General features: G+C 36.0%; 1 non-coding gene across 1 annotated transcript; it reads left to right on the forward strand.

Moving 5' to 3' along the window:
* Positions 1–2,760: 2,760 nt before the first annotated feature.
* LOC141715540 (small nucleolar RNA R71) lies at positions 2,761–2,867 on the forward strand. Its single transcript, XR_012572299.1, has one exon. It is a non-coding gene; the product is annotated as a small nucleolar RNA R71 (small nucleolar RNA).
* The last annotated feature ends 5,164 nt before the right edge of the window (positions 2,868–8,031 follow it).

Genomic DNA, 8,031 nt, shown 5'->3' on the forward strand with positions numbered 1-8,031 from the left:
ACACCTTATGCAAAAACGATACCCTTTAAGGGAACGAATGAACTTAACTCCTGCGAAACCTTTTCACGGTTTCCCAGAAGTTTGGGGAAAATGATAGGGAATAAAATAAGGCATGAATATATAATTAAATGGCATTAATTATATCAGAATTAGGCCAATAACCAGGCCCATTTGAGAAGGCCCGAAAACCTGAATATTAATTAATTTCATAATTAATTAATAAGGGATAATTCAGCTGATAAGATGAGACCTAGAGGGGAAATAAATCCATGTAGATTGGTCTCCAAGGAACCTCGTGGGATAAGGAATCAGCTTCCTACCTCTTAGGACTCCAAAGTCCATTCTAATTCTGAGACTTTCCCACCAAGTCTCCTAACTCAAGTCCAATTCAAGGACTCCCAACATCTATATAAGGGGCCTCGCCCCACTAATTAGAACTACATTTTTTGACTTTGATCATTGGCAATCAGCAAGGTACGTAGGCATCTTGTTAAGGCAGAACGAGTCACGAAACACAAGAGCAGTCAAATCGAGCCTGGAAGCTCACGTTCCCTAGTAATCAACACAGCAATTATTATACCTTAGTTTTTGATCCATAACATCCAAGAACTGTTAGAAATAGGGTAGATGATCCCTGCATCTAGCCACTTGAGAATTTCCTTCTTCAAAACCTCTTTTATGATCTGATTAATCCTTCTCTGTTGCTCAACATTCGGCTTGCTTCCTTCCTCTAGCAGGATTTTGTGCATACAACAAGAAGGGTTGATTTCCTTGATATCTGCTATAGTCCATCCAATTGCCAATTTGAACTCAATCAGAATTCTCTAGAGATTTTCCTCATCACTACCTGAAAGGTCAGATGCAATATTAATAGGCAAAGTAGATGCATCACCTAAAAAAGGATACTTTAAGTGTTCGGGCAATGATTTAAGCTCTAATGTAGGAGCTTCCTCAATAAAAGGCTTGAGTCGCCCCTCAGCATTTTTTAGTTCTGACATTCCAAGAGATTCAAAAGGCATATCCAGCCTTCTCTTCCAAGGAGAAGCATTTAAATATTGCAATTGCCCATCACCTTCTTTATATTCTCTATCTGTATTCCCCATAAAGGCCTTCTCTAAGGCATCAGACCTTAGCATTTGATCAAGTTCTGAAGTAACCACAGAATCGACCAATTCCACTTTTAACCATTCCTCGTTTTCAATCAAGAATTTCATGGCATTGAATATATTGAAAGTCACATCCTGATCCAGTACTCGCATGGTAAGCTCACCCTTCTGCACATCTATCAAGGTTCGGCCAGTAGCCAAGAATGGCCTTCCCAAGATTATGGGAATCTTTTTATCCTCCTCGAAATCAAGAATTACAAAGTCTACAGAAAAGATGAGTTTGTCCACCTTGACCAACACATCCTCCACAATACCTCGTGGATTTGTAATAGAGCGATCGGCCAACTGCAAGGACATATAAATAGGATTTGGATCAGGTAAATCCAACTTCTAGAAGACATACAAGGGCATAAGATTGATGCTAGCTCTCAAATCACACAAACACTTGTCGAACGACAAGTTTCCGGTAGTACAAAGAATAGTGAAGCTTCCAGGATCTTTAAGCTTCGGAGGCAGCTTCTGTTGCAGCACAACACTGCACTCCTCCGTGAGAGCAATGGTCTTTTAGTCATCAAGCTTCACTTTCCGAGAGAGAATGCATTTCAGAAACTTCACATAACTAGGCATCCGTTCAAGAGCTTCAGTGAAAGGTATATTGATATGAAGTTTCTTGAACACCTCCAGAAACTTCTCAAACTGCTTATCCATCTTTTTCTTCTGCAGCCTCTTAGGAAAGGGAGGTGGAGGATAGATCTGTTTCTCCCATGTATTACCCTCAGGAGGAGTGTGTTCCATAGTAGTCTTCCTTGGTTCCACTTCTACTTCCTTCTGCAGTTCTTCCTCAGTCACTGCTTCATCTTCCGAAACTTGAGATTTTTCGGGATTTGCAACCTTCCCAGACCTCAATGTGATTGCCTTAACCTGCTCTTTAGCTTCCTTCTTTCCTGGAACTTCTGTGTCACTAGGTAGCGAGCCAGGTTGACGATTCAGCAAGGCATTAGAAATCTGCCCAATTTGATTCTTCAAGGTCTTAATAGACACTGTTTGGCTCTTGCACATGAGCCTCAACTCCTCCAATTCAGATTTTTTATTAGATTGTTACAGCTGGAGTTGTTGTCTTGGTGCATATTATGATTGCTGAAAACCATGAGGGATGTATTGCTTTACTGCATACTGCTGATAAGGCTGTTGAACCGCATTCTGAGTATTGCTCCAGCTGAAGTTAGGATGATTGCGGTTACTGGGATGATATATGGCTGGAGCTAGTTGCTGTGACATCTAAAAGTTGCTCAAAAACTGAGCTGATTCACTAGATATAGCATACTGCTCTGTCTCATGAGCACCATCACAAAGCTCACAAACACTAGTGATCTGATTAAATCCATTATTAGCCAAAGAATCCACCTTCATCGTCAAAGCCTAAAGTTGAGCAGCTATAGCAGTAGCTGCATCTACCTCTAGAATTCCTGCTACCTTCCGTTGAGTTAGTCTCTGAGAAGGATTCTAGTATTCATTAGCAGCCATCAGTTCAATCAATTCATAAGCTTCATTATAGTTTTTATCCCACAAGGCTCCACCTGATGCTGCATCAAACATGGGTCTAGAAGTTACACCCAAACCATTATAGAAGCAGTTAATGATCATCTAGTCAAGCATCCCATGGTGAGGAAAATTCGTGAGCATCTCCTTATATCACTCACAAGCCTCACACAAAGACTCTCCAGACTGCTGCACAAATTGGGTAAGAGCATTCCTGATTGCAGCTGTCTTCGCCAAAAGAGAGAACTCACACTACTAGAAAAAAGTCAATATACATCGGTTCTAACCTGATGTAAAAAATTTTAAAACCCGATGTCTAGGTAGGTGTAGAGAAAAGTCCTTATTTTTTACATCGGTTGTAGACCGATGTTAAAATGGCTTATCACATCAGTTTTGCAAACAGAACTGATGTATGTAACATACTATCACATCAGTTTCTAACCGATGTAAATACCCCCATAAAAATGCTAAAATAGACAATAGTTCTCAGGTGATGTGTTAAAGACTGAAACTGATGTATGTATAGTGCAGAAACATAAGTTTTTATTTTAAAATCAATGTATTATATAGCTTTTAACATCAGTTTTTTCACTACCATGTGATGTGTTACATTTAATTATTATGTGCCCAAAAATGTACAAAATAATTATCAAAAATCAAAATCAACATTATATTCAAATTTCCATATATATACATATCACCAAACTTTGCAAATACAAAATATTCACCCAAAATCATAATTCACTAAATCTGCTACTATATCCCAGTAAGGTACCAAATTCACCAAAGCCGACTAACGGATTTAAAAAAACTGCCCCAACTAATAATATATTTCCAAATTCACAAAAACAACCAAATTTTATCCACATCACCAGACAAAGATCCTAAACTATCCAAGACCTATTGTTGCAATAGTATGGCCCGGTTGCACCTCCCCGCTTCGAACAACTTCATCCAACGCCAATGGAATATATGCGGTGCTTGTGTCAAAATTAAATAAATTGTCTTCATCAATGTCATACGCCTGCCGTGTAACTATTAAGTCAATATAGTGCAAATATATATTTACCAAATTTATATATCATGTAAAAAATGAAGTTTTCCTTAGATCAACATTCTAATGAATTACTAATATATATACCAAACTACTATGCCATGACATAACTATTATTAAAAGTGCACAACAATGTATGTTACCTGCAGCAGCACTGAACCAGTAGCATATCCAAAGAGGATGCATGTTCCTCTATTAGTCCAATCAAATCATCGCCAATTACAAGAACATTTTTCAAGCTAGGCGCTGCAAAAATTTTAGGTTTGTGATACGTGTTCAAAATAATGTACAATGTGGGATCAAATTATTGACAATTTAATCATTAAAGTATAAGACACATTTGAATAATTTTTTATCACAAATCTAGAAAAATCATACGATTAACCTGAACATAAAAACACTACAAACAACAATAATATCAAAGGCTAGTTGATTATTTGAGCAGCCGAGTGCTTGTGGAATTAAAGAATCTACAGCACCATACCATTTAATTTCATAAAAAAATTCAACAATATACCAGACTATTCAAACATACTTCTCGCTCAAGTGCACCCCTTATTGATGATATATTCCTGTAAGAGTAAGCTTACATTTATAAATAAGAATTCAAAGTAATAAGCATATTAAGCGCAACCATGTATGTTATATCACATATATGATATACACATTTCACTAAAGGAGTATCCAAAAAAATCAATTTATATGGGATAAACAATTTCCAAATCGATATTTTATTTTAGGATGCACATTTACAGATGGAGTATCTCATACAAATTCAGAAATACATTTTGTAATATGTGCATCCAAAAGCTAAAGTCGACCATCATGTTAAAAATGGTCCTTTTGTCGAGTTTCACTAAAATATAGTAATTTTGGCTTTGCTTTGTTAGTTTTACTAAACAGTTTCATAAAGATCAGGCACTAACACAATGTTATTCTGAAAGAAATTTGCTCTACATTTAAAACAAGACTCATTCGGCTAAAATGGAACTATTATTCTATTATGTGACACCCTCAATCTCGGGGTTAGGAAATGAGGACCCACACAACCTTAAACTATCAATAAATAAGCATAAACCCCGATTAACTAATAACAGGATCTGACAGGATAAAGTTTGAGACAAGATTACAACTACCAACCATAATATATAAATTACAACCCAAAATAATACCGAATTTACACAATTGATTCCGACTTGGAACCGACAGATAACTCATTGTATCTTTACAACTTTCTGACTAAGCGCTTGCTCACACATATCCTGTACTACCTACTCTGGCATCTAAAAGCCTACAACACGGTAGGGGCCACCAGGTACGCTCTTACGAGCAGTGTGCCTTAGTCTGGCCATCCTCTTGCTTAACTGCCATGATTAGAACAAAGCATAGTATATGAGTGTAAAACTCAGCAAGTAACTAAATGACAGTTCTATGATGCAATAAATAATATCTTTTCACAATTACTTTTGGGGCATTCTACTGAAATTCTCTAGGTGGCAGATTTCTATCTTTGGGCTAGGGAAGGTTTATGAAGAGATAGTTGGGCTTTCAAGAATCAAGGTTCAAGATAAGGCGAAAGCTGACATTCATCACAAATCATCAACAGGGTCTCAAGGATCTTTCAAATGGAAAGCGAGAATCTTTTCAACTCTGAATCAATTATATGATTTATAACAATATCTGAATAAGAATCAGGGTTCACAAGCTGTATGCTAATCAATATCACAATCAACTCTTTTCAGAACATTATAAGCCATTTCATTTTCAAAGAAGCAATTTGCTAAACCAATGTATTCATTATCCTTTATAAAGTGATAGGGAACCCTTGATTGGACTACTTTTACTTTTATAAATAATAGGGCGATCAGCTCGTACCGACCTCCATCTGGTCTTTAAGGTACCTATGGCATAATTTCAACCTTAAATTGGACTAGCCCCGCTAGTCTCTTAACACGAATGGACTAGTCCCACTAGTCTCTTACGTCTCAATCCAATCCATCAGGAATTCATTTGGAAAACCTTTATGCTGGAAAAGAAAGGTTTTACTAAGTTCATTTTAACATTACCAAGAATATGAAATCATTCAGACTCTTTCAAGTCGAAACTCATTCTTAAGTTCAATTTCAAGAATTCAAAGTAAGTGAATGAATCAAAGGTAAGCAAAGTTCAATGCTAAGGATCTTGATCAAATGATCACAAGGTATACAAGTTAGGGAATCAAAACAGTTCCAAGGATTATCATGAAATAAGGTAAACAAAGGAATGAAGGATCATTATGCAAGGGGGTTCATAAAGGTTCTTATAGGGTTTACAAGAATTCAAGGTATTAACAGGTGATCAGGATATGAATAAAAAGGTTACTATAAGGGTTTGAACAATAATCATATCAAGTCATTATAAAAAAACAATAACAGGATTTCTCAAGAATCAATAACTGGTTCACAAAGTACAATAACAGGGTTTCTCAAAAATCAATAACAGGTTCATAAAGTACAATAACAGGGTTTCTGAAGAATCAATAACAGGTTCACAAGTGTTATAAAAGATCAATACTCTATCATGGCATCAACAATATCCTCTCTATAAACAATTTATACAAGTAAGCAGAGTTACTTGCCTGAATTTGCTCTCCTGTTTCACAAGGGTTGTACTACTGCCACCCAGTATACCTTTCCCTTTCTTAGTCCGAACGCCTTCATGTTCCGAATCTACAATCCAACAATTAAACCCTAATTAGATTCTCACTCGATGTTCCCATAACGCTTAACATTTAACCCTTATCGTAAAACCCTTAGAGTATATGTACTCGATCATACTCATATAGTATGATATGCCATTCAGTCGTACTTCAAATCAATTAGTCATCGATTCATATAATAAAGTGTACTTATATACTTTAAACTATGTACTTTAGTAAATAACCTCGATTCGCATGACTCAATAACAAGCAACTCAGCCCTTTTCTTTTTATCAATAATTCGAACCAAAATCAACAAATAAACCAATTAATCCTTAGTAATTGTACATGCATTTACTGAGTGAAGTCCTTTAATCAAATTAACCTCTTGTACACCTTTAACCACTTGGCTACAATCTCAAAACCTAATCAAAAATTGAACAACGACATGCAATTATTGAAATCATGTATAAACTTGAGATCAAGCCTTCACTCATCCTTTTACATTATTCTTAACTTATATCTTTACATGCAATGTTATAATTTAACATATAATTGATACTTCATTCAAAGCCAGATCAAAATCATTTTTATAAATCATTTAATCACAAAATTTGGAACCTACAAGGTTGATCTTTCACCTTAGCACACAATTTGACTTAATCTCTTAAAATTTCATCCTATAAACTTAGAATTTTCCCAAAATCAACACATGCAATTATCAATTCATTTCTTTAAACCATCAACTATTCTAATTTCTCAATATTATCCTAGAACAATCATCCACAACCATTTAAGTCAACAAGAATCAACTCAATAACTTTCGAAATCAGAAACCCATTTGGTTTTAAATAAATCACCATATGCAAACACCAAAAATAAGTTTGAGAATACTAGAGTTCAGTTGTAACATCATCACTCACCACCAGTTCACCGGAGTTCATCATCGGTGGCGGTGGCTTCACGGTGGTGCCCCCACTCGGGGTTTCCAACATTAAACCAACAATTTCTACAACAAATATATACATGCAAACACATATCATCATTCTAAATCATTTGACAATCAAAACCCTTTTGTTTTCATAAGAACCGAATCAAAACCACCAAAATCCAACTTTGGATTTTTCAAAAACTTTGGAGATAGCAACATGCATCTATATATCTAGATAGATGATGCAAACTCTCACATAATCATGGTCTTACAATCTAAAAATGATGAAGAACAAGGGAAAGATTGAAGAGAGAGAGTACCAAGAGTGAGAGAGAGAGAGATGAGAGAATGAGAGAAAAGAGAGAGTTCGGGTGAGGAAAAAGAAAGAAAGGGGGTGGGGTGGGGTTTATGTAACACCCCCAAATTCGGGGTCGGGGATCCGGATTGTCACGAGTTCCATTTCCCTTAATAACACCCAATCTTAATAAACAATCAACTACTCTGTACTGTGACCCCACAATAAACACACATACCACAAGTTATAGTCTCAGAGATGAATATCCAAAAATAATCACAAGTCGTTTTATTCCACAATTATATGCCAATACACCTTAAAAAGGTTTCTGAATAAATTTACATTTCTTTTCCATTATTACAATTCATAAATATACTTAATCTGGTACATCAAAAGTTGAAAGCCTAGCCTATTGGTAGTTCCTACCTC

This window comes from Apium graveolens, chromosome 3 (assembly GCF_009905375.1).
Source record: "Apium graveolens cultivar Ventura chromosome 3, ASM990537v1, whole genome shotgun sequence".
NCBI classification, from domain to species: Eukaryota; Viridiplantae; Streptophyta; class Magnoliopsida; order Apiales; family Apiaceae; genus Apium; species Apium graveolens.